Source organism: Coffea eugenioides, unplaced genomic scaffold (genome assembly GCF_003713205.1).
Source record: "Coffea eugenioides isolate CCC68of unplaced genomic scaffold, Ceug_1.0 ScVebR1_48;HRSCAF=264, whole genome shotgun sequence".
NCBI classification, from domain to species: domain Eukaryota; kingdom Viridiplantae; phylum Streptophyta; class Magnoliopsida; order Gentianales; family Rubiaceae; genus Coffea; species Coffea eugenioides.
In genome coordinates, this window is record NW_020864331.1 from 109,652 (window position 1) to 111,004 (window position 1,353).

A 1,353-nucleotide genomic window follows, 5' to 3' on the forward strand; every position below is an offset into this window, starting at 1 on the left:
ACGGTAAATGCTAATAATTTTGAGATTAAACCATCACTGATTCAAATGGTACAACAATCTCAATATGGAGGTAATGCTACCGAATATCCAAATTCTCACTTGTCAACATTTCTTGAAATCTGTGATATAATTAAGTTTAATGGTGTTAGTGATGATGCAATTAAACTTCGATTGTTTCCATATTCACTAAGGGACAAGGCCAAGGTTTGGCTACAATCTCATCCTCCTAACACTTTTACTACTTGGGCTGAATTAACTAAGGCTTTTCTTAATAAATTCTTTCCACCTGGAAAAACTGCTAAACTTAGAATGGATATAACTAGTTTCTCTCAACAGGAAGGAGAGACATTGTATGAACCTTGGGAGCGCTATCGGGAATTGCAACGAAGATGTCCTCATCATGGTTTACCAGATTGGCTAGTAGTCCAAACATTTTACAATGGTCTCACCTATCCAACAAAGACGCATGTAGATGCGGCAGCGGGAGGAGCATTGATGGGAAAGATAACTAGGGAAGCTCAACAATTGATTGAAGAAATGGCTACTAACAACTACCAATGGGCAAACGAACGAGGTAAAACAAGGAGAACCGCAGGTATGCTTGAAGTAGATACTTTGAATATGTTAAGTGTAAAAATGGATAATGTGGTTAAGATGCTTAATAGGCACGTTGGTTTTAGTTCTAATCAAGGAGTAGTTGTTGCATGTTGTACTACTTGTGGCGGAGATCGTGATGATTCTATGTGTTTTAGCAGCGAACAGGTTCAATATCTCAACAATTACAACCGTCCACCCCAAAATAATCCATACTCTAATACCTACAATCCAGGATGGCGTAATCACCCGAATTTTGGATGGAAGGATCAAGGGAATCAACAAAGACCAGTTAATCCACCAGGCTTTCAACCAAAACAATCACTTCCGGAGTCCAAACCAACTTGGGAATTAGCAATTGAGAAGTTGGCAAATGTATCAAATGATAAAATTGAAAAGTTAGCCAGTGCCACTACTCAACGGTTTAAAAGAATTGAAGGAAGGATGAACCAACTCACTAATATATACAGGAATGTTGAGGTCCAATTAGGGCAAATAGCAAATGCGGTTAAAAATCGTAACCAAGGGGATTTACCTAGCAAGACTGAGGTGAACCCAAGGAAGCATGTGAAGGGTATAACCCTCCGTAGTGGTTAGGAAGTAGGTGAGCTGCCTGTAGTTGAATGTGAGAGAGAAGGTGAAAGAAGAGAGAACAAGCAGTTGAGTGAGTTAGGAGAGGACGGCAAGAAAATCAAAGGGAAAGAAAAGATGGAGGAAAATGAACCACAAATGGGAGATACAACACCAATTCCTCCACCG

General features: G+C 39.7%; 1 non-coding gene across 1 annotated transcript; it reads right to left on the reverse strand.

Annotated features, from left to right (window-relative positions):
* Positions 1-300: 300 nt before the first annotated feature.
* LOC113758340 lies at positions 301-407 on the reverse strand. Its single transcript, XR_003466677.1, has one exon. It is a non-coding gene; the product is annotated as a small nucleolar RNA R71 (small nucleolar RNA).
* Between the last annotated feature and the right edge of the window lie 946 nt (positions 408-1,353).